Raw genomic sequence first — 26173 nt, 5'->3', positions numbered from 1 at the left:
AGATAACCGGTGGGAAACTAAAGATAACTGCTAGATAACTGGTGGGAACTAAAGATAACTGCTAGATAACTGGTGGGAAACTAAAGATAACTGCTAGATAACTGGTGGGAAACTAAAGATAACTGCTGGATAACTGGTGGGAAACTAAAGATAACTGCTAGATAACTGGTGGGAAACTAAAGATAACTGCTAGATAACTGGTGGGAAACTAAAGATAACTGCTAGACAACTGGTGGGAACTAAAGATAACTGCTAGATAACTGGTGGGAAACTAAAGATAACTGCTAGATAACTGGTGGGAAACTAAAGATAACTGCTAGATAACTGGTGGGAAACTAAAGATAACTGCTAGATAACTGGTGGGAACTAAAGATAACTGCTAGATAACTGGTGGGAAACTAAAGATAACTGCTAGATAACCGGTGGGAAACTAAAGATAACTGCTAGATAACTGGTGGGAACTAAAGACAACTGGTGGGAACTAAGGTTAACTGCTAGATAACCGGTGGGAACTAAAGATAACTGCTAGATAACTGGTGGGAAACTAAAGATAACTGCTAGATAACTGGTGGGAAACTAAAGATAACTGCTAGATAACTGGTGGGAAACTAAAGATAACTGCTAGATAACTGGAGGGAACTAAAGATAACTGCTAGATAACTGGTGGGAAACTAAAGATAACTGCTAGATAACCGGTGGGAAACTAAAGATAACTGCTAGATAACTGGTGGGAACTAAAGACAACTGGTGGGAACTAAGGTTAACTGCTAGATAACCGGTGGGAACTAAAGATAACTGCTAGATAACTGGTGGGAAACTAAAGATAACTGCTAGATAACTGGTGGGAAACTAAAGATAACTGCTAGATAACTGGTGGGAAACTAAAGATAACTGCTAGATAACTGGTGGGAACTAAAGATAACTGCTAGATAACTGGTGGGAAACTAAAGATAACTGCTAGATAACCGGTGGGAAACTAAAGATAACTGCTAGATAACTGGTGGGAAACTAAAGATAACTGCTAGATAACTGGTGGGAAACTAAAGATAACTGCTAGATAACCGGTGGGAAACTAAAGATAACTGCTAGATAACCGGTGGGAAACTAAAGATAACTGCTAGATAACTGGTGGGAAACTAAAGATAACTGCTAAATAACTGGTGGGAACTAAAGATAACTGCTAGATAACTGGTGGGAAACTAAAGATAACTGCTAGATAACTGGTGGGAACTAAAAATAACTGCTAGATAACCGGTGGGAACTAAAGATAACTGCTAGATAACCGGTGGGAACTAAAGATAACTGCTAGATAACCGGTGGGAACTAAAGATAACTGCTAGATAACTGGTGGGAAACTAAAGATAACTGCTAGATAACTGGTGGGAAACTAAAGATAACTGCTAGATAACTGGTGGGAACTAAAGATAACTGCTAGATAACTGGTGGGAAACTAAAGATAACTGCTAGATAACTGGTGGGAACTAAAGATAACTTCTAGATAACGGGTGGGAACTAAAGATAACTGCTAGATAACTGGTGGGAACTAAAGATAACTGCTAGATAACGGGTGGGAACTAAAGATAACTGCTAGATAATTGGTGGGAACTAAAGATAACTGCTAGATAACTGGTGGGAAACTAAAGATAACTGCTAGATAACTGGTGGGAACTAAAGATAACTGCTAGATAACGGGTGGGAACTAAAGATAACTGCTAGATAACCGGTGGGAAACTAAAGATAACTGCTAGATAACCAGTGGGAAACTAAAGATAACTGCTAGATAACCAGTGGGAACTAAAGATAACTGCTAGATAACCGGTGGGAACTAAAGATAACTGCTAGATAACTGGTGGGAAACTAAAGATAACTGCTAGATAACTTGTGGGAACTAAAGATAACTGCTAGATAACCGGTGGGAAACTAAAGATAACTGCTAGATAACCGGTGGGAACTAAAGATAACTGCTAGATAACTGGTGGGAACTAAAGATAACTGGTGGGAACTAAAGTTAACTGCTAGATAACCGGTGGGAACTAAAGATAACTGCTAGATAACCTGTGGGAAACTAAAGATAACTGCTAGATAACTGGTGGGAAACTAAAGATAACTGCTAGATAACTGGTGGGAACTAAAGTTAACTGCTAGATAACCGGTGGGAACTAAAGATAACTGTTAGATAACCTGTGGGAAACTAAAGATAACTGCTAGATAACCGGTGGGAACTAAAGATAACTGCTAGATAACTGGTAGGAACTAAAGATAACTGGTGGGAACTAAAGTTAACTGCTAGATAACCTGTGGGAAACTAAAGATAACTGCTAGATAACTGGTGGGAAACTAAAGATAACTGCTAGATAACTGGTGGGAAACTAAAGATAACTGCTAGATAACTGGTGGGAAACTAAAGATAACTGCTAGATAACCGGATCGAGACTAATGAAAACTGGTTTAGGAGTTACTTTAATAACTAGAGGTTAGTTTGATAACTAATTTAGTAGTTAATTTGTAATTTAGAAGTTGGTTTGATAACTAGCTTAGAAACTGAGTTTTATAACTAATTTAAAAGTTATTCGATAACTAACCTAGAAGTCAATAGGTTCACAACGACTGATAATAGGTGCTAGCCAGGCTTGATACAAAAAAAAATTATCTTCCCTCTCATTCTCCCTCATGTGTTATCTTAAGTAGTCGGTGTTTCTTACACTGCCCACGCCTCGAAGGTTGCATATACCTGAAGGGTATTTTGAAGGTCAACGCCCCAGCAGCCTGGGGCATGATTAGGCCTCGCGGAGGATCAGGGTCTGATCAACCGCTGTTACTGCTGACAGTACGCAAACCTACGTACGAACCACAGCCCGACTGGTCAGGTACTGACTTTAGGTGTCTGTCCAGCTCCCTCTTGATGACAGCCAGGGATCTATTAGTAATCTCCCTTATGTATGCTTGGAGGCAGTTGAACAGTCTTGGGCCTCTGATACTTCCTGTGTGTCTTACTGTACTCATGACTCCCCTACTTTTCATTGTCTGGAGTTTACCTGGAGAGAGTTCCGGGGGTCAACGCCCCCGCGGCCCGGTCTGTGACCAGGCCTCCTGGTGGATCAGAGCCTGATCAACCAGGCTGTTGCTGCTGGCTGCACGCAAACCAACGTACGAGCCACAGCCCGGCTGGTCAGGAACCGACTTTAGGGAGAATGTTGCACCACCTGCCGAGTCTTTTGCTTTCGTAGGGGAGTGATTTCCGCGTGTAAATTTGGGGCTAGTCCCTCTATGAATTTCCAAGTGTATATTATCATGTATCTTTCTCGTCTGCGTTCCAAGAAGTGCAGGTCAAGGGATTTCAACCGTTCCCAGTAATTTAGGTGTGTTGTACTTATACTTACAATGAATGTTCTCCGTATATTCTCCAGGTCTGCAGTTTCGCCTGCCTTGAAAAGGGCCGTTAGTGTACAGAGAGAACAAACGATTTGAAGAGAATCATCATTGCATGGCATCCCTAGTTTTGAAAGTTCTCATTATTCATCCTATCATTTTCGTAGCAGGTGTGTTAGAGATATTGTTGTGATCTTTGAAAGTGAGATTCACTGACATTATCACTCCCAGGTCCTTCATATTAGTTTTTCGCTCTATTGTGTGGTTGGAATTTGTTTTATACTCCAATCCAGTTTTTATTTCCTCGAGTTTTCCATAGCAGAGTATTTAAATATGTTTTCATTGAACTTCATTGTTTTCTGAGGCCCATTTAAAGACTTGGTTTAATGTCCGCTTGGAGATTTGTAGTGTCCTCAACGGATGACACTGTCATGCAAATTCTTGCATCATCAGCAAAAAAGGATACTGTGCTGCGGCTTACGTATCTGTCAGATATGAGGAGGAAAAGGATGGGAGCGAGTACTGTGCCTTGTGGAGCAGAGCTTTTCACTGAAGCCGCCTCAGACTTTACTCTGTTTATTATTACTCTGTGTGTTCTGTTAGGAAGTTATAGATTTATCTACCTACTTTTCCTGCTATTCCTTAGTCACACATTGTGTGTGCTATTACACCATGATCGCACTTATCGAAGGCTTTTGCAAAGTCTTTGTATACTACATCTGCATTTTGTTTGTCCTCCAGTGCATCCAAGACCATGTCATAGGGGTCCAGTAGTTGTGAGAGCAGGATCGACGTGCTCTAAACCCATGCTGCGCTGGGTTGTGCAATTGTTGGGTGCCTGGGTGGTTGGCGATCTTGCTTCTTAAAACCCTTTCAAGGATTTTTATGATGTGGAACATTAGTGCTGTCGGTCTGTAACTCTTTGCAATTGCTGTACTGCCACTTTTGTGGAGTGGGGCTATATATGTTGTTTTTTAGTGACTGTGGGATGACCCCCACTGTCTATGCTTCCTCTCCATAGAATATTTAAATGACAGCCAGCACGGCTTCAGGGAAGGAAAATCCTTCATCACAAACCTACTGGAGTTCTACGATATGGTAACAGAAGTAAGACAAGAAAGAGAGCGATGGGTAGACTGCATCTTCTTGGACTGTAAGAAGGCTTTCGATACAGTACCACACAAGTGACTGGTTGAAAAGCTAGAGGAGAAGGCAGGAATAGCAGGGAAAACACCGCAGTGGATCAGGGAATACCTGACAGGAAGGAAATACAAGGTGTTGGTATATGACGAGGTGTCAGAATGGGTGAATGTATCGAGTGGGGTTCCTAGATCCGGTGCTGTTTCTAGAATATGTGAATGACATGACGGAAGGGACAGACTCAGAAGTGTCCCTATTTGCAGACGAAGTGAAGCTAATGAAGAGAATTCAATCGGATGAGAATCAGGCAGGAATAGAAAGGGATCTGGAGAGGCTACAAGCCTGGTCCAGCAACTGGCTCCTGGAGTTTAATCCAACCAAGAAGATCGGGGAAGGGCAAAGAACACCACAGAGTACAGTCTAGGAGGCCAAAGACTGCAAACCTCACTCAAGGAAAAGGATACTGAGGTACACATCAGCTAAATAAGTGCTGCAGCATGTGAGCGACTAGCAAACCTAAGAATTGCGTTCCGATACCTCAGTATGGAATCATTCAGGACTCTGTACACCGTGTACATCAGGCCCATATTGGCGTATGCAGCACCATTTTGGAACCCACACCTAGTCAAGCATGTCAAGAAATTAAGAGAAAGCGCAAAGGTTTCCAACGAGACTGGTCCCGGAGCTAAGGAGCATGTCCTAAAAGTGAGGTGAAGGGAAATCGACCTGACAACACTGGAGGACAAGACAGATAGGGACTACATGATAACGACATATAAAATACTGAGGAGAATTGACAGGGTAAACAGAGACAGGATGTTCCAGAGATGGGACACAGCAACACTGGGTCACAACCGGAAGTTGAAGACTCAGATGAGTCACAGGGATGTCAGGAAGTATTTCTTCAGTCGTAGAGTTGTCAGGAAGTGGGAAAAGTCTGGAAAGTGATGTAGTGGAGGCAGAATCCATACATAGCTTTAAGAAAAGGTATGATAACGCTCATGAAGCAGGGAGAGAGTGGACCCAGTAGCGACCAGTGAGGAGGCGGGGCCAGGAACTGTGAATCGACCCCTGCAACCACAATTAGGCGAGTACACCCCCTCACACACACACACGCGCGCTCATAATTTACCCCCAATAAAATATTTAATAAATATGAAAATTGCCGTCACCTGGCGGGTTGCCAGATGACACAATCAAGGTGGCATGTAGCTCAGTGGTCAGTGTGCGGAGCAGTACTGCAGTGAAACGTTTCGGGATCGATCCCCGGGAGGGGATAAACATAAGGGCTATTTCCTAACACCTGCCCCAATTCCCCTGGGTGGGTACCTGGGTGTTAGCAGTATGTTGGGAGAGAGGAAGGGGTTAGTATAACTTTGAGAGAGGACTAGGCTTTGTAACGAGGTTAGGTAAAATATATATGTCTGCCCTCATATTCAAGCGGCAACATTTAGCCTAATGGTAAAGAATCAGGTTTGATCACACGCAGTAAAGGGTAACTTCAGTTCCTTTAGTCCAGAATCCTTGGCCAGCATCAAAGGTACCCCGCCTTGAACGGTCTCGGTATATTAAACTCTGGCAGAGTAACAATTTAGCCATACGAAAAAGAACTTTGACACAAAAATCTCATCGCACAAACAATGCTTTCCTTTATTTCCCCAGTTCACCTTCCCGTCTCGGGTACCCCGTGGCCTGGTGGCTAAAGTTCTCGCTTCACACGGCAAAGTCCGGGTTCGATTCCCGGCGAGGGTAGAAACATTGGGCGCATTTTCTTACACCGGTTGTCTATGTTCCCCATCAGTAAACTAGGTATCTGGGTGTTAGTCGACTGGTGTGGGTCGCATCCTGGGATAACACTGACCTAATTTGCCCGAAATGCTCAGCATAACAAGCGGCTTTCTATATAGTAGTATGTCACTGATGTCAGCTAGGACTGTATACCTTGTACATGTACTTGTAGAAATAAAGATATTATTATTATTATAATTATTATTATTATTATTATTATTATTATTATTATTATTATTATTATCAACTATATCTCGCTCATCTTTCAACCAAGTTTCAGCCTTATTTCTCATGTTTCACCCATATCTTGCTCATGTTTGAACCATGTTCCGACCAATTTTCAACACTATCTTGATCATGTTTCAACCATGTCTCGCTCGTGTTTCAACCATGTCTCGCTCGTGTTTCACCCATGTCTCGCTCGTGTTTCACCCATGTCTCGCTCGTGTTTCAACCATGTCTCGCTCGTGTTTCACCCATGTCTAGCTCGTGTTTCAACCATGTCTCGCTCGTGTTTCAACCATGTCTCACTCGTGTTTTACCAATGTCTCGCTCGTGTTTCAACCATGTCTCGCTCGTGTTTCACCCATGTCTCGCTCGTGTTTCACCCATGTCCCGCTCGTGTTTCACCCATGTCTCGCTCGTGTTTCACCCATGTCTCGCTCGTGTTTCACCCATGTCTCGCTCGTGTTTGAACTGTCTCGCTCGTGTTTCACCCATGTCTCGCTCGTGTTTCACCCATGTTTCGCTCGTATTTCAACCATGTCTCGCTCGTGTTTCACCCATGTCTCGCTCGTGTTTCAACCATGTCCCGCTCGTGTTTCACCCATGTCTCGCTCGTGTTTCAACCATGTCCCGCTCGTGTTTCAAACCTGTCTTAACAAAAGCAATATTCAGGACACGAGACATAAATTTACCACCTACTCCTTACATGGGAAGGTCCTGTTTGTTTTTGGTACAAATTTGTACATATCCAGACATCTCCAGTATCATTAAGGTTTTGCACATGTAAAAAAATGCGGATAAAATAATTATGCATTTTGGTTTTGCTGTCAATGAGGCGGAAAGAACTAAAATTCTTATTTTCACATTAAAAAAAAACACTAAACCTGTTTGGGTAAGGACATAATATTTTTTTTCTTTTTTATTGCACATTGAAAAGGGTAATATATTCAAGGAGAGCGTTAAACACAAAGGGGTTATACAGCACTTGAGAACGGAAGGTAATCAGTTTGATATAGGGATATAGAGAGTTGGGACTATTTCCTTGGATCAAGAGATCTACTCTGAATAGAAAGTATATGCATGAAGCCTGAATAAAATCTTGCTTACCCATCATATACATGTAGTGTTGATCTTACAATATTATCTTTATTACTACAAGTACAAGTACAAGGTATACAGTCCTAGCTGACATCAGTGACATACTACTATATAGAAAGTCGCTTGTTATGCTGAGCATTTCAGGCAAATTAGGCCAGTTTTGTCCCAGGATGCGACCCACACCAGTCGACTAACACCCAGGTACCCATTTTACTGATGGGTGAACATAGACAACCAGTGTAAGGAAACACGTCCAATGTTTCTGCCCTCTCAGGAAATCGAACCCGGACCTTGCCGTGTGAAGCCAGAGCTTTAGCCACCAAGCCACGGGATATATTCACACTGGTCAGGTCCGGTTCTACTTACGGGATAAAGCAGGTACTTATAAAAAAAATCCATTATATTTTTTGGTTACTTACTTATGCTGAAAGGCAACGAAGCAAATCTGACCAAAGTCGTTTTTCTCTGTATGTTCAAAAAAAGAAACTTTTTTTTTTTGTCTCATAACCGCTAATAATTCTGTGAATTGAACACAATTGTTTTGCATGGTTGGCCTTTAGGTTTTTTAATGTCATTTTCTTGTATTTATTTTGCCCACATCTTTCTTCTCATACTGTGGCAAGGTGACCCAAAGAAAACAGAGTCACCATCATTCACTCAGCTGCTCTTTTTCCAGAATTGTGCTGACATCACAGTTCTGATTATTCTCTTGACTGCAGCATCTCCACACCTTCAGAACTCCCGTCTCCAGTATATAGTAATAGCACATTTTATTATTATTATAATCAAAAAGATAGTAATAGCACAGTACTAGAGAAAAGATAAAGACAAAGTAAATTAGTGTCATTAAGGAAGAGTTAGTCAACACAGCAACAGGTGTTGGCTAAGAAATCAGAGAATTTGGATAAAAAATGGGATCATCAGAGTGAAGGCCAGACAGGGCAAGCCAGTTGCTTCCTCAGTCCCCTCAGAGGAGGTTCCTTGATGCTGGTGAGGGGCTTTTGATCTAAGGAATTTAATCTGTGCTCCGGTTCCCTGAATTAGCCTGAATACCTTCCATCCCCCCCCCCAACATGTTCTGTATAATCCTGCGGGTTTGGCGCTCCCCATAATTATAATAATTACAATGCTTCTTCAGTACATAATTATTATAATCATGGAGGAGCACTAAACCCATTGGATTATGCAGCATCAGTCCAGTACAAATCATCAGAACCAAGCCTTAAACCCACGAGGATAATGTCTAGTACAAAGAAGAACGATGGAAGAAGAATAGTAGAGATAATCAGCACCTCAGCCTGGAGTCCATGTGTTCAGTCTATGATTGGGGCAGGTTACGCCAGTTTTATTTATGGGGAAGGTCAGGGTAAGGAAGTAATGTTGTGTGGCAGGATTCTCAGGTGTGGTCACTTCTGAAGTACATGTATTTTTATTATATTCATAAGAATACAAAACCCACATTATTATTATATTCGTGGGGAACACTAAACCTGTAGGAGCCACATTATTATTATGAGGGAGCACTAAACCCATAGGAATTATAGTGCCTGTGGGGATGAAGACATTCAGGTTTAATTCAAGGAATTAGAGTACAGATCCAATTCCCTAGATCAGGAACCCTTCACCAGCACCAAGGAACTTCCCTCGAAGAGTAGGGGTCACACAGCACCAGGGAGAACGGAAGGCATTCAGATTTGATTCAAGGAACTGAAGCACAGATTCAATTTCTTATATCAAGGGCCCTTCAGCATCAAGGAGCCTCGCTTGAGGGGTACTAGAGCCGTAAGGGAGGTCACAGTGGCAGTAGAATGGAAGGTAATTAGGTTTGGTTTGAGGAAAGGGAGGGTAGCTCCAGTTCCTTGGATCAAGAGCATTCAATCATTATAGCACCCCCTTCCCTTTTTAGAGTCAAATAGATGCATCACTATATTCAAAATGAAGTGTTATACCCATACTGCCCTTCAAGAAGGTGCCCTGAAGCTGGTGAGGGGCTCTGGATCCAAAATTTTAGAATTACCCTCTTTCATTGGATTAATATTATTATTATTATTATTATAATCAAAAAGAAGCACTAAGCCACAAGGACTATACATTATTATTATTATAATCAAGGGGAAGCGCTAAACCCGTAGGATTATACAGCGCCTGGGAGGGATGTGGAAGGCATTCAGGCATAATTCGGGGAACTGGAGCACAGATCCAATTCCCTAAATCAAGAGCCCCTCACCAACATCAAGGAACCTTCCCTGAGGGGCAAGGACTATACAGCATTCATTGGATTGAATCTTATTATTTCCCACTTCCCTAGATGCTGTGTGCCCAACTCCCCACTAAATATAATGATAATAATGGCACACACAGCAAACGGAGACCTTTGCTAGTCTGATGTTTCACCCATATAGACTATCAAGTACATACTTGATAAATTATTATTATTATTATAATCAAGGGGGAAGCGCTAAACCCGGAGGATTATACAGCGCCTGGGGGGGGGGGATGTGGAAGGCATTCAGGCTTAATTCGGGGAACTGGAGCACAGATCCAATTCCCTAAATCAAGAGCCCCTCACCAACATCAAGGAACCTTCCTTGAGGGGCATACTTGATAAAGCTTCAAGGTGAAATGCCTTACTGATGGGGTTATCTTTTTGCTGTGTCTTTTTATCAAGGTAAAAAAAAATTCTAGTCCTGTTTTTGAGTTATTATTATGTATATTATATTTTTATTTTTCACTCCATGGGGAAGTGGAGAATATCCTTCCTCCATAAGCCATGCATGTCATAAGAGGCAACTCAAATGCCGGGAGCAAGGGGCTAGTAACCCTTTCTGTATACATTACTAAATTTAAAGAGAAACTGTTTTTCTTTTTAGGTCACCTTGCCTCGGTGGGATATGGCTGGTTTGTTGAAAGAAGAAAGATTATTAGTATTAGTACTACAATCAGAAATAAGCACTAAATCCACGAAGGTCATACAGCATACATCTTAAATTATCTTTCATCTCGTCTAACAATGAATGCTGCTTTCTCCCAAGCCATGGTGTGAAAATGTAGGTTCCAGTTTGTTCCTCAAGAATTACTACTGTCAGTTGTTCAAATATATTTTCAGGTAAGTCATCTGCTTAGCAGTTTTAGGAATGTAAATATAAAAAAAATGCGATGGTGGTGCTATTTTATTACTCTTTAATTTCTGTATACAAAAGCTAGTGACACCAATCATTCTTTTTCCATCCCCTGCCAAATAAATCATACAAATTAGGAATGGGAATTCACAATACAGTATTGAATATATAAAGCAGCATTTTCATCCCTGATATAATGATTTTACAACTTTATTATATTAAAAGAGTACACAAACAGCAATTTTCATATTTAATTTTAATTCTAAGAATACATCAGGATTTTGCTGCACAAGATATTTGTTTCTTCCATAAATGTAAAAGGGTAAATTTTTTGGTAATAAAAATCTTAGCTCATAATAAAATCTGGTATTAAAAGATCATCTTATGGCCCTAAATTAAGTAAAAAGATTTAAAAAAAAATTGGTCAGTACCTTACTAATTTAAAGTTAGGGTCTTTTAGACAGTCTCTTAACTTTTAGTCTCAGTTTGAGAGAGGTCATCTATGTAAACTAAATTTCAATCTTTACAAGGCAAAGTAAACTACTTTGCCATTTACTATAATAATGGCAAAGTAAACTACTTTACCATTATTATAGTAATAGGAAATCGCTAAACCCCAAGGAGTTGTACAGCACCTGGGGAATCGGAGGGAATCAAGTCTGATCTAAATGAGTAGATTAGAATTTCTTGGATCAAGAGACACTTCAATTGCATCAAAGAACCCCTCTTCAATAGTCAAGGCATGATGTTGCTGTAAGGACCAGCCTCCAACAAGTCTATGAAGAGGTTCCATAACATGTGCATTTTATTTACATGCTTATTCTCACATCACTACTAAACAAGTTTACTTCAACTTGCATCAGTGGAAAATATGATCATAAAATAATAAAAAAAGGTAATACCAAACATAAACACAATATTTGAATATTTACAGTTTTTAATAACAAATCTCTGTATTTATCAATATTCAATATACAGTGCAGTATATTAATCGACAAGGATTTTTTTTTATCTACCAAATATAAAGTCGTCAAATAAAAATGGATAATCACAGCATCATTAAAATAATATCCAGCATCTAGAACACATACTAATAACTGAAATCTCTTTAAGTATAGCAATACAAGAAGGGAAGAATTGGACAAACAGGTCAACAGTCAGCAACCTACAAAATGCCCCCCTTCTCATTTACATTACTGCAAGCCATTGGTAAGCTCTATTAAAAGCAAGTGCAATATTAACCTATGGTAATTCCTTATGTTAATTTACAAATAACTCGCACTTAAGATGATGCTTTGCAAGTTAACTGACTTGACAGTAGTTCAGGATGGACTGCAATGTTGCCTTCAGGTTTCCTCTCCAAATTCAAGTTATATGTGAATTGTACCAGCTACAGTACTGTGATTTTCACTCTGCCTTATATTAATGAGATGTGTTAGCCACTCACATTCCAGTAATAAAAGTTGTAGCTCAAACTGCACAATAATTCTTTAGTACAGTGTTCCTGACCTATGAATTACAAAAATATTTTATAAAATCCTTACAGAATTACCTAGGGAATTAGTGCATGCAGGTAGTACTAAAATAGAAATTAGGACACCCCTTGTACTTCAACAATAACCTTGATTTAAATTATTATTATAATCAAAAAGAAGAGCTAAGCCACAAGGGCTATACAGCGCTGCAGGGTAGGGAAGGAAGCGAGGGTATTGGATGGCAGAAGGGAGGAGGGATGATCAGTAGGTTACAGAAAACAGCGGGGCAGGGGATAGTACGGGGGTAGAGGGTAGCAAGAGATTGAAGTAGAAAGGGCTGAAGGTATCAGAATTTGTGAAGTAAGTCAGTTGTTGTCAAAAAGTCAATGAGAGAGTCTGGATGAAAGGTGGGTCCATCAGCGAGAAGGGAAGATAGAGAGAGAGCAGCAGAGCAAAGACGACGACGGAGGTAAATTCTGCGTGCTCGTTGATAAAGTGGGCAGTCCAACAGAATGTGGCTGACTGATAATGGAACTTGGCAATTCTCACAGAGAGGAGCAGGGCGCCTCTCCATGAGATATCCATGAGTAAGACAAGTATGGCCAATGCGAAGATGGGAGAGAGTAGTCTCCCAACCTCTACACTGGTGATAAGAAGACAGCCAGTAACCTATACTCGGTTTAATAGATTGAAGTTTGTTGCCGAGCATAGTAGACCAACGTTGTTGCCAACGGGTGTGAAGTTGGGAAGATATTGCAGCAAAATAGTCCGTAAATGGAATACCTCTACATAAAACTGGTAGGTCATGTACTGCTGACCGCGCAGCAGTGTCTGCCTGTTGATTGCCCTGTACGTCAACATGACCAGGGACCCAACAAAAAACAATATCTTTATGCTTGGTAAAGATGCGGCGTAGCCAAAGTTGGATACGGAGGACTAAGGGGTGAGGTGTATCAAATTTCTGTATAGCCTGTAAAGCACTAAGGGAGTCTGAGACAACCACAGACAAATGAGAAATGACAAATACGAAGGTTGCAGCCCAGCCACCGTGGAGAGAAGACGTCGTCGTTCCTGCTCTTCAGCTGAGCAACTCTGAACACTGTTGCTCGAGAATTTACTTGGGTTATCCTGAGTAGTTCTTCACCAGAGCTGAGAGGAGACTTGTTTGCAGTCACTTCGAGCCCCATCCCATCAAGAGGGTAAGGCGGTGACTTGCTTGCTTGTTCACCCCTCTCATCCCCATCCCCATCCCCCCATCCTTCCCCATCCTCCCCTCACCCATACATCAACACTGGCCCACACACTTAACACACTACATACATTGCTATTCTTCTGACTGTCCTATCTTCTTCTTTTTCGGCAACTTTGCTTTGGCGAGTTAACACAAGGCATTTTGACCATCTGGTAGCCCGTGTGGTTTTTTAAAATCCAGCCGATCTTTGCCTTGGGCCCTTTCCCCTCACTACTCGAGGGTAGGCTATCTTAGGGGCTGACCTTCATAAGTCAGCTGAAATAGGATGTTAGGCTAACATTAAGGAAAGATACCTTTTTGTTAAGCAACTCCTCTGCCAGATGCACCTTCCCAGGCATCATGGCGAGGATTCGTGTAAGATTACGCATTGATGGAAATCAAATGTCCATGAAAGACATTCTCAAATGTATTTGCTCCAACTCAACTGTTGCTCCAGTGGATGTTTTTCAAACCCACACTGGAGCAGTACTTCTCCTCTCTTCAGAAGAAGAGTTACTTCAACTACTAAAGCATGATGTCTTGGATAAACTGAAGACTTCTGGTGCTATCCCAGTTGCACCTGACAGCTATCAAGCTCAGAGGACTGTGTTTGTGGCCAGAATCAACAGTTTTATGAAACACAGCACTGTTAATGAAATTGTTGATAACATTAATACCGAGAATTCTGATCTTAGGGCTGTAGAAGCACATAAATTCTCGAATCCCAACAACAATAAGGTAACTTTAAAATTAATACTCGAGACACCTGAGCAGGCCAAACTTGTGTGTCAAAATGGCTTCAAATGTTTTAGCACCAGATGTACATCTGACCAAATTTCTATGGAACGCTTTGTCAGTGTGACACAATGTTTCAAGTGTTATGCCTTTGGTCATAACAACAACAAATGCAGTACACAAGGGCAAATTTGTAGCATTTGCTCTGGCCAACATTCCTATCGTGATTGTACCAATAAAAATACACCTAAATGTGTCCTCTGTAATGGAAAACATCATGCTGTTTCTGCTATTTGTCCTGAAAGAAAAAAGGAAATGCAGAAAATTCTTGACGCCAAGAAACTATCCACTTCTAAGAAGACCACTCCCAAGGCACCGCCAACCATGTCCCAAGCTTCCTTCCCAGCTCTGCCTGGATCAAGTGGGACTCCTCAGGTCTCTACCAATGGTTCCAATGTTTGGAATTCTGCCCCTCTTGGAGTGCCCCAATCTAACCCTCACTTACAACAGACACAACAACAAGGTTCAGTCGCATCTCATATGTCTCACGTATCCACAGACGGGGATATAACGAGAGCACAACTAATGTACTTGTTGGCCAAAGACATAGCAGGTGGTGACATTCAACTCTGCTCTCAGGTTTTAAATGATCTGTTAATGGCTAATGGGATCACTCCCATCACTATCCCTGAAAATGTGAAGGCTATTATGACCCAGCCTTCTCATAACAAGAAGTATGTACCATACTCTACATCTAAAAATAAGCCTAAGTCATCCCTGGCCCAGGGATCGCCCTCCTCGCAGACCCAGGTTGTCAACTCCTCTCAACCCGATAAGTCAACACCTGAACATAACAATGCCCCAGAAAGTGGTGCCTACTCTCTCGCTATCATAGCTGATCCTGTTGAACAGGAACTTTCCCAAGGTAACTCACCTTCCCTATCTAATATTCCCTTGGAGCCTACACAGTCTCCCATTAACTCTCACGAGCCTCTGCTTCCTGAAACTGAGAATATCATACCTCAGTTTTATGATGATGACTCTAACGACTCTAACGATTCTAATGAGTCTGTTAATATTACTACATGTAGTGAAGATGATGGCATTTTTAATACACAAGCATCCACGCAAAAGTTCCCTCCTTCCCTTGACGAGTACAGCAGGGATAGTGTAGATACAACACATGACATTACTTGCAGGCGTTCAGAACGCAGTGTACGAGCGAAGAAAAAGAAATAATGGGGATTACAATTTTCCAACTTAATGTTCAACATTTCTTTAATAACCGTTACCTTCTTGAGGTTGAACTACATAATTACAATCCCGATGTTATACTTTTGAACGAGACAGCTGCAAGAGTTGATCAACATATTAACCCTTTCAGGGTCCGTCCCGTAGATCTACGGCTTTACGTTCAGGGTCCAAACCGTAGATCTACGCCATGAGCTCAGCTCACTCTGATAAACTGTGAGTGGTACATTTGGGCCTAGATATGAGAGAATACATCTATGTGGTATGTGTGCACCACATAAAACAGATCCTGCAGCACGCTGTGTATAATGAGAAAAAAAATGAAATCATGATTTTTCGATTAAAACAGCAACTTTGCAGTGTTTTTTCGTATGTTTTTTATAGTTGTATTTGCGATTTCTTGGTCTCATTTGATAGAATGGAAGACATATTACAGAAATAGAGATGATTTTGATTGGTTTTAGCACTGGAAATGGCTTGAAACTGAGCTCAAAGTAGCAGAAATGTTAAATTTTTGCCGATATTCAAGAGTAAACAAACGACCTCACACGTCTAATACACATCAGCTGGTGGGTCTAATATACATTCACAAATATGGTGATGATATTTATACAATTATTACAGTATTGCATAACAGTAAATCTTCTATTTTTTGGTGTGAATAAAAATTCATTATGTGAATAAAAAATCAAAATGGAATTTATTTGTAAAGCCTCAAAACATAACTAATGAACAGAGGAAATGTTAGTTTAGTGCCAGGAATGCCTACATTGTTCATTCTGGACCCTATTTTGAAATTGGAATATTTTGAACTTTGTGTTAAATTGGCCAAATTAACAATTTCCGATCACTTTATTTTGTAGTTGAAACAGTTGACTTGGCGATTTCTTGTGCTCAATCGATAGAATAGAAGTAATACTAGTGAAATAGCTAAGAATTTGGTTGACTGGAATAATGTAATTGGCCTAAAATGGGAGTCAAAGTCGGCAAAATCGCCGATTCGTAAATATCGCTGACACATCAAAATTCGCGAGAGCATAATTTCGTCAATTTTCCACCAAATTTCGTACTTTTTGTTTTATTACCTTCACAAAAAGATTCTCTACGATTTCATAAGAAAAAATAATTTTTTTTTTTGAAAATTCTTGGACACTGGTGCGTGACTCCAGATTTGGGCCTTGGACCCTGAAAGGGTTAAATTACGTGGATACTGTACTGTGAAGAAATCGAGAGGACCCTTTAGTGGTGTAGCCATCTTGGTTAAATTAGGATATACATTTAAAAATATTCATGTTGATGAAGATAACATTCTTGCAATAGAACTAACAACGTCACATGGACAACTAGTGATAGGAACTGGATATTTTCCCCCGAGACAGCCATATATAGAGTCAATTCCTCTACAAAGGATATTAAGCAGAAATATTCCAACAATTCTAGCTGGTGATTTTAATGCTCATCACCCTGCCCTCTTCAATTGTGGAGCTGGTGTTCCACTGGGTGACTTAAAAGGAAAACAACTCTTTAATATCATGACAGCTAGAAACTTGTCATTTCAAGGCCCATTCTTCAAATCGTACATTGGACCTCATCCAGGAACACCAGATATAGTACTGACAAACAGAGGCTGTGACATCTTTCACTGTCGTATATCTCCTGGTGGAAATGTAGGATCTGACCATATCCCTGTTATAATACAACTACAAACTTCTCCATTTAGAATACCTGTACCTCCTAAACCCAATCTTAACACCCTAGGATTTGACCCCTTCAGGGCATATCTGGGTGAGGATGAAATTGTGTCTTTGGAAAATCTACCTTCCAGTGCAATTGATGAAGCAATCAGGTCCCTGCACAATCGAATAATTGAAGCTACCAATGCAACTTGCCAATTAGCTTCCACAAAAATATACCAACAATATAAACCTACTAGAGAAATTAGAGACACTTTAAGAAATTATCAAGCAGAATGTCGAAGGAATCTTCAAACACGACAACCACCAACAGCTACACTGCACCGATTAAGGCACGAATTAATTAACATGATTAGTCAACACAAACGAGACATATGGAAATTTCTAGTTCTTCAAGCTAATCAATATAAACGTGAACCAGCAAAATTTTGGAGTAAGATCCGACAACTTTTAGGGGCAAAGCACAAGGCTCCTAACTACCTAGTTCATACCTTCACTGATGAGGATGATGAAGATGTTGAAATTAAACTTGACGATCCACAGGACCAGGCTAATTTGATGGGTGATGTATGGGAGAAAATTCTCTCTCACAATAACAGTCGTCAATTTAATAATAATCATTATCAGTTAGTAAATGAATGGAGAGATGAGAACTTGGATGATCTACAACCACTACCTACCATCGATACTTCAACTCTTGAAGATACCCACCCGCTTACTAGACCTATTACATTACTAGAGATAAGTCAGGTTATTGGAAGAATGAGAAATAGAGCCCCTGGCCTCTCTGGAATAACAATGAAACAAATAAAGTACCTACCTAGAAATTGCAAACAGTCCTTGGTAAATATCTTTAATGCCATCTTAGCCTCAGGACATTTTCCAGTTGTTTTTAAGACTGCTAGGATGATCTTTCTTGCTAAGCCCAATAAAGACATCCACCAACCTGGGAACTATAGACCTATATCTTTACTTGAAGTCACTGGAAAAGTTCTTGAGAAAGTCATTTCCAACAGATTGAATTACTATATGGAGTTTAATCACTTGTTTACTGAAAAACAATTTGGCTTTAGAACACATAGAGGTACCAATCATGCAATAAATGTTATTTTTGACACTGTAGCAAGTCTAAAACAGCAGGGCAATCTTGCCTTAATTGCCACCAGAGATGTTCATAAAGCTTTTGATAGCTTATGGCATGATGGCCTTGTATACAAACTCATTGACCTACCAGACCATAACTGGACTTTTCTCAGAGTAATTTATAATTTCTTAACTCAAAGAAAAATCATTCCCACCTTTCATGGCAAGTCGACAGAACCTTTTATACCGACGGCTGGTGTCCCACAAGGTTCTTGTCTCAGTCCACTTCTGTTTAACATTTATGTGAATGACCTTCCTCAACCAGAGTTTAATGACACAATTGTGACACAGTTTGCAGATGATGTTATTCATGTCGTCTCATCAACTCCAGTAACAGGAAAATACAAGTATGAGAGAGTCATAGAAAAAATGAATATTGAACTTCGTCGTACATCTAATTGGGAGAAGAAATGGAGAATTACGACTAATCCTGACAAGGTCCTTGTTAGCACGATAGGATGTTTTGCATCAACCATCGAAGATAAAGGGGGTATCTCCATCAGAGGTACACCTGTAGCTATTAGAAACCCTAACAAGATCTTGGGATATGAAATAGACAGGCTGCTCCACTCAACATCTCATGTAACTAAAAAGATCAACACAGCCAAAGCCGGTCTTAGCAGACTCTTTCGATTCAATCAAGCCCCTCAACATGTCAAAAAACATCTGTATAAAATGATAATAAGACCTATACTCGAATACCCTTGTGTCCCAATGTCATTAACAACAAAGACCAACATGCTACGGTTACAAAGGGTCCAGAATGGGGCTCTTCGCTTTATTACCGATACCAGGAGGAGAGACAGAGTTAAAATGGCAGATTTACATACACAATAAGATATTACTGCCATAAATGTACGCCTTGACACCCTAAAAAAGAAACAACTTTATACAATGCAAGAACTATACATGCCAGATAGAGAACATCCTATACAAGTGATAAATACCACCGATTACACCATCAATACTCCGCCTCATAGGACTCAAAGAATGACTCTCCCACAGAGGGTTTGTCGTTTTATTCATAAAGATGATTACCCTCGACCCATGATTTTGAGCAACTTACCTGATGAAGAAGATTGGATGCCACCAGAACCCTTCTATGTATACTGAGAAAATCATCGCCCCCATTTAGGGAGACATCTTAAATAACTTTCTAATGTAAAATTATGCTATTGACTATCGTTGGACACCACCATTAAGAAGCTATTGTCACGAACTTATAAACTGGCCAGAAAATTATTGCCTTTCTTGTTGTATAAATATCCGTTGTGCAATCGCGAAAAAAAAAAAAAAGCAATTGCAACTTGTATAATTACTACCAATTCAGAGTCATGTACTTATATACCTATTATATCTATGTGACTCTGATGGGTTAGTATTATACCCCTTAAAGAATATCTTATCAATTCACATACACTTTTTAAATTACACCAAAGTGGTTGGGCCACTTACCTTTTATATCCTACCTCTCCCCCCCTCCCACCCTTTTCCAATATTTCCATCCTTACCCATCCTTCTTCCTTACCCATCTTACCAAAGCTCTGGTCATCAGAAGAAGAAGACAACCACAAATGATGACACAGGCAGAGATGCAATACGGGTAAGTGCTGTAAGGATGGCATACAATTCAGCAGTAAAAATACTAGCCGAAGATAGTAAATGCCCTTGTACGATGCTGTCCGGAAACAATGCTGCGAATCCTACGCCGTCAGAAGACTTAGAGCCATCTGTGTACACAGCAATGGCATGAGAATGAGAGTGAAAGTGGTCAAGAAAAAGAGAGCAGGAAGCGACCGTAGACAGTTGGGCTTTCAAGCAAGCGAGAGAGAAAGAACAGACTCGAACAGCTGGAACTTCCCAGGGGGGTAGGGAAAAGTGAGATGCTACATGTACATAGAAAGGTGGTAATTGAAGAGAAGACAAGAGCGAATGAAGGCGAAGAGAGAAGGGACGGAGTAAACAGGGGTGGAGAACAAATAAAGAATGTCTACTAATATCAGTGACCATTCTATAAATGGAAGGATTGCGGAGATCACGAGAGCGTACATAGTAGGGAAGGCAATGGGCATCACGGCGATCGGATAAGGATGGAACGTTCGCTTCTGCATAGAGGCTCTCGAAAGGGAAAGAGCGAAAAGCACCAAGGCATAAACGTAATCCTTGGTGATGAATGGGGTTAAGGCTAGAGAGAGTAGTAGGAGATGTCGCTGAATAGATCTGGTCACCATAATCAAGTTTCGATAAAATAAGGGTGGAATGTAGGCGAAGGAGGGTTTGACGATCAGCTCCCCATGAAAGATGAGCAAGGGTTTTAAGAAGGTTCAGCCGGCTGTGACAAGTTGCCTTCAGAGAGGTAATGTGAGGTTTCCAGGATAACCTACGATCAAAGAGGAGGCCCAGAAACTTGACTGTATCACGTTCAGGGATACGGGAGCCATAGAGGTACAAAGGATGATCGGAGATGACAGAGCGTCTAGTGAAAGTAATTTGGTGGGTTTTAGTGCTGGAAAATTTAAACCCACGTGTGGTGGCCCAATTGGAAACACGGTCGACTGCATGCTGGAGAGAAACTGTAATAAGGTGACAGTCAGCACCTGCACAGGCAATAGCGAAGTCATCAACATAGAGTGATGACCAAATATTTGATGGAAGACTAGAGGCCAAATCATTAATAGCAAGGAGAAAAAGTGTTGTGCTCAGAACACATCCCTGGGGGACACCTTCAGCTTGGATAAAGTCCGGGGAGAGCACATTATTAACCCGAACACGGAAATGCCTGTCAGTTAAAAAGTTCTTAAGGAAGGATGGTAGATTGCCTCGAAGGCCTAAGGAGTGGGCTTGGGCTAAAATATTATACCTCCAAGTTGTGTCATATGCCTTCTCAAGGTCAAAAAATATGGCAATAACTGAGTGGTTATTCGCAAAGGCATTAGGAACATACATATCCAAGCGTAGTAAGGGGTCTATGGTAGAATGTCCCTTACGAAAGCCATATTGACGAGTGGAGAGACTGTTGTGTGTCTCTAAATACCACACTAAATGTCTATTTACTAGGCGTTCCATCACTTTGCAAACTGCACTGGTAAGAGCAATGGGACGATAGTGGGAGGTTTCATGTCCCGTAGTGCCTGGTTTGCGGAAAGGGAGAACAATGGCGGATTTCCACAGCTGTGGAAGAACTCCTTGTGACCAAATAAGATTGTAAAGGCGTAATAGGACTGCAAGGGCTGACTGATGTAAATGTTGTAGCATACGAATACGAATGTCGTCAGGCCCAGCTGCCAATGATCGGCAAGCTGAGAGTGTTGCCTCCAGTTCTTGAAGTGTAAAAGGCACATTATACTGTTCTTCTCTGAGAGAAGAAAAGTCCAAGGGTGCTAACTCTCTGGCAGACTTTGAGGAAAGAAATGAGGGGCATAGATGGCGTCCCTGAGAAATACGGACCAGATGACTGCCAATTTCATTGGCAACATCTAGTGAGTTTGCTATATCAACACCGGCAACCCGCAGAACAGGAGCCGGGTCAGGAGAATATTTACCACTCAGTTTTCGTACTTTTTTCCAGACTGCACTCATAGAGGAAGCAGAGGTGATGGTGGAGACATAATCTCGCCAGCAAGTGTGTTTAGCATCACGGATGACACAGCGAGCGATCGCACGCTTCTGCTTAAAATCAAGAAGTCTCTCTATGGTTCTATTGTACCAGTACCTGCCCCATGCAGCGCGTTTCAAACGTACTGCACGAGCACAAGCAGGAGACCACCAAGGCATGCATTTCTGAGAATGCCTGCCCGAAGTTTGGGGTATAGAATGAGAAGCTGCGGTTAAAATGGAGGACGAGAAGAGGTGTAAAAGCTCATCGATGGAGGACGAAGAAGGAACCTCTCTAAAAACAGTTAGGTGTGAGTAAAGGTTCCAATTTGCCTGATCAAATTGCCAGCGTGGGATGCGAAGAGGTGGTGAATATGAAGGGGAAGTAAGAATGATTGGGAAATGATCGCTGTCATGTAAGTCCGGAAGAACAGACCAAGTAAAGTCTAATGCGGCAGAGGAAGAGCAGACTGAGAGATCGATGCAAGAGAGAGTGTGAGTCCGAGGATCAAAATGGGTGTGAGTACCTGTATTTAAAACATGGACGGGGTGGGTGGCAAGAAAAGCCTCTAACTGAATGCCACGGGAATCACAGTGAGACCCCCCCCAGAGGAAATGGTGGGCATTAAAATCACCAAGTAACAGAATCGGTGGTGGTAATGATGAAACAAGAAAGGCAATATCCGGAATAGATAATGCCCGAGAAGGAGAGAGATATAAAGAACAGAGCGTATACCACCTATGCAAGTGGATACGGGCTGCTGTGTAATGCAGCGAAGTACGAACAAATAGCTGATGGTACGCAATATCAGTGCGTAGAAGAAGGGCACTTTCATTAAAGGTCCCATCAGGAAAAGGATCTGAAGAATACAATAAATTATAGCCTGAGATGGGAGAGATAACAGCAGAGTGTAATTTTGGTTCCTGTAAGCAAACACCAACAGGGGAAAACTGGGAGAGTAACATCTGAAGCTCACCCCGATTACCCCTGAGGCCGCGTATATTCCACTGTAAATAGGCCATGATTGGCAATGATTAAAGATACCTGAAATCCGCAGGTAAGGGTTCCTACGGACTAGAGGGGTTAGAAAAGTCCACATGTAGAGGCAGTGGAAAACGTTCAAGCAGCGAAGGAACGGTGCGCTGTGAAGAAAGGAGTTGTGCAGATGGAGTAGAGGAGAGATAAGGAGCGGAGGGTGGATCAGTGTCCATTGATGGTTTGGTCTCTGCAATATATTCAGAGATTGCTTCAAGTGTTTCAGAATTCAGAGACGTCGTATGGGAGACAATATTGGAAATGGTAGGGGGAGGATGAGTAAAGATTGGAACTGTAATGGACTGTACCAAGGTAGGGGGGGGGCGAAAGGGTGGAGGGAACTGGAGAAGCGTGGAAGGGGACAGAAGAGGCAGAAACCTGGGAGGTGGCAGAAGAGGAAGAAACTTGGGAGGGAACAGGGGAGGAAGGTACAGTACGAGGAGGAAGGTGAACCTCTACACTTGTAACAGAGCCAGTGAGAGGGGGAGAACCAGGTACAGAGACAGGGAAGGGAAAATGAGGAGGTGGAAGATGGGTAGGAGGTGTTAACGGACCTTTTTTTGACTTTTGAGAAGTAGAGGGACGATTGGGAGGAGGTGTCATACGAGATCTCGTCGCTACTGAGGCTTGTGAGAGAGAACACGAAGAAGCAGGATCAGACTGAGACGTTGAAGTAGGGACATCTGAGCCGAGGACAGCAAAAGAATTAGCTACAGGAGTGACTATGGGAGAGGTAACCACAGAGGTGGGTGCAGAAGATGGGATACCAGAAGTGGGGGGACGTTTTGAAACACGAGAATAAGAAACACAAGGTAGTCTCCCTTGGAGGCGGAGATGAGAAACTGCCATGGCATAAGGGAGACCTTCTGCCTCTTTGAGGTAATGGATTTCCCGCTCGTTTAAGTAGACTTGACAACGGCGAGAGTACGAAGGGTGAGCCTCATGACAATTAAGGCAAGAGGGAGGTCGATTGCAAGACGTATTAGAATGGTCATCGGCACCACAGACTGGGCATTCGGCGATAGATCTGCAATATTTCGCTGGATGGCCAAATCGCCAGCAATTTCTACACTGTTGCGGTGTAGGGATCACCTTTCGAACTTGTAACCGATGTCCTGCTACACAAACTGAGGATGGGAGTTCACGGCTGTCAAAAGTTAAACGAGCCACATTGCTAGGGTATCGTCTCCGCCCGCGGGCAGGAAGAACGTAAGTGTCTACCTTGAGGATTGGGAGATCTTGGAGTTCCAGCTGTTCAAGAATGTCAGTGCCACATGTCTGGAAATTTTGTTGAACTATGGTATGGGGCAGAATGACGGTACCACTACAAGAATTGAGGGAATGATGCTTTTCAATAGTTACAGGAACAGTATCAATATGGGAAAGACGAGAAAGCTCATGAGCCTGGGTAGCATTCTGTACGGTGACGATGAGAGTACCGCTCTTAAGAGCATGAAAAGAAATATCTTTACCAACATGGCGTAGGAGTGCCTTGCCAATACTGTGGTCAGAAAGATAGGCAGTAGAGGAAGTCGGTCGTAAAGTGAAGAATTTAATCCATTGTGCAGTCTGAAACTGAGCGTGGAAAGGTAGTGAAGGATGTGTCGATCTTTTCTGAGAAGAACGAGAAGGTGGAGAAGTATCATCAGCAGGTAATTGTCGTTGTCGTTTAGGCGTGGGACCAGAGTTGGTCCGACGTGGAACGGGCCGGCGATTCGAAAATTGCCGCACCATAGAGGGAGAGGCCGGAAGCATAGTCAGAGGAGAGCGAAGGTCAGATAAATCGAAGGAGTCAGTCGAGGCCTCAGTACCTGAAGCGGGTGAAACAGCACCGGCAAGAGGTACAGAGGCATGAGGAGTGTCCGAAGAGTGGTCCAAAGACGAGGCGGGGTCAGAACGGGGTGCGGTATCAAGAAGGGGCCCGGGGGTAGCAGGTTCATGGACTAGGGCTGCCATGGTTAGGTTACTTCTTTCTTTTTGTTTTTAAGAAAAAAAAAAGAAAGAAAATAAAATAAAAAAAAAGAATAAAAAAAGGGGGGACCGGGGAGGGATAGTTCCTAGGAGGAATGAAAGGGCCAGAAATTTCCCTCCGCGCCCAAGAGGACCTCAGCACTGCAAGTAGTGCAGATGCAGCATGGAACCCGTGCCATACCCTACCCATCATGCCAGTAAACCGGCAATCCGGGATAGCAACCTCACATCTGCCGAGCTACCTCGGTGGACAAAAGAGAGGGCGGCCGGAAATCCGCCACAAAGCATACCTCCTTCGGCCACCACCCCCGGAATCCGAAAGGTGGCTTCCAGAGATACACCCGTCGCCCGAGAGACACCCAAAGCCACCCTCCGGGATACTGGAGAGGGATCAGGACATCCCCAGGCAATCCAGATTCCACGGCAAACTACGCCACCGCCAAGAACCTCAACGGAATGGGATGGACCCCGGTACCCTTTCCCCTACCTAGGAACTAGCGTGCCTGTGGAAAAAAAAAAAAAAAAAAAAAAGGCCAAAAAGGAAGGGCAAAAGGGAGGGGTGGGGAGGAGGAGGAGGAAAGGAAAAAGGGGAGGATGGAATAGGGAACGGGGGATTGGGGGGTAATTAGGTTCGGTCTGAGGAAGTAGACCAACAGGTCTAATTCCTCAGACCAAGAGCCTCTTCACCATGCCAAGGAGGCCCCCTTGAAGAGGACCTTGATTTAAAATAACAATATTTACACACATCAAGATCAAGAGAATATAGGTAAGATCCTTGTGGGGTGAGAGGGTAAGTGGGGATAGGGAAAGAGTAGATTGGTGAGAGGAAGGTTATGAGTAGGAGAGATAGTGCCAGGGCTTAACCCAGCAGTTAAGCGCTTGTGGGGCGGACTGGAGAAGCAGGAAGGGTAGTCTGAGGACAAGAATGCATCGTTCTTAGTTGGAGGAAGTCTTGATTCTTGGGTAGCTTGGAGCAGACTTGGTTGCATGTGGGAACAACAGAGGCAGCTCAGTTGTAGGCGTTATTTAGCGTGGAGCATTTGAGGAAGAGCCATTCTCAAATTTCTTGAAATAGATTCTGGAGAGGTGGTAGAGTTTTGTTTTATTACTAAAAGTAAAATGGAGTGGTTTGATGAACTCCAGAACTTGGGTAAGGGTGAAATGGTGCGAGTTTCACAAGCGAATTTAACAGACCAAGCACAGAGCCCTTTGTACAATTCTGTGCAGGTCATGGTGTCCTCAGTATACTACAGTACGCAGAAACAAGCCAGCTTTTATCAAAATTCAATGAAAATACTACAGTA

This window comes from Cherax quadricarinatus, chromosome 39 (genome assembly GCF_038502225.1).
Source record: "Cherax quadricarinatus isolate ZL_2023a chromosome 39, ASM3850222v1, whole genome shotgun sequence".
NCBI lineage: Eukaryota > Metazoa > Arthropoda > Malacostraca > Decapoda > Parastacidae > Cherax > Cherax quadricarinatus.
The sequence above is the reverse complement of the archived record's forward strand: the minus strand, read 5'-3'. Positions refer to the sequence as shown.